Raw genomic sequence first — 372 nt, 5'->3', positions numbered from 1 at the left:
GACAACAATGTGCCCTTAGTACAAAGAAAGCGAATGGTATCCTCAGCTACATTAGAGAAAGTATTGCCATCAGGTCGAGGGAGGTGATCCTTAATCTCTGCCCAGCCATGGTGAGTCACATCTGGATGTGGTGTCCAGTACTCCCCAGTACAAGAGAGATGTGGACATCTGGAGAGAGTCCAACGAAGGGCCGCAAAAATGATTAAGGGACTCAAGCATCTCTCCTATGAGGAAAGACTGAAGGAGCTGGGACTGTTTAGCCTAGAATCATAGAATCATAGAATCATTCAGGTTGGAAAAGACCTCTAAGATCATCGAGTCCAACCGTCAACCCAACACCATCATGCCCACTAAACCATGTCCCTAAGCACC

The 372-nt window shown here is 47.0% G+C and overlaps 1 protein-coding gene across 2 annotated transcripts in view; it reads right to left on the bottom strand.

The window, feature by feature from the left end:
• CSMD3 (CUB and Sushi multiple domains 3) overlaps positions 1-372 on the bottom strand; it is an 803,119-nt gene that overhangs the window by 436,064 nt on the left and 366,683 nt on the right. The gene's annotated exons all lie outside the window — the stretch shown is intronic.

The sequence above is a fragment of the Pygoscelis adeliae genome, unplaced genomic scaffold, assembly GCF_000699105.1.
Source record: "Pygoscelis adeliae isolate BGI_AS28 unplaced genomic scaffold, ASM69910v1 Scaffold111, whole genome shotgun sequence".
NCBI classification, from domain to species: Eukaryota; Metazoa; Chordata; class Aves; order Sphenisciformes; family Spheniscidae; genus Pygoscelis; species Pygoscelis adeliae.
Note: the sequence above shows the minus strand (reverse complement) of the source record. Positions and strands in the feature narration are given on the sequence as shown.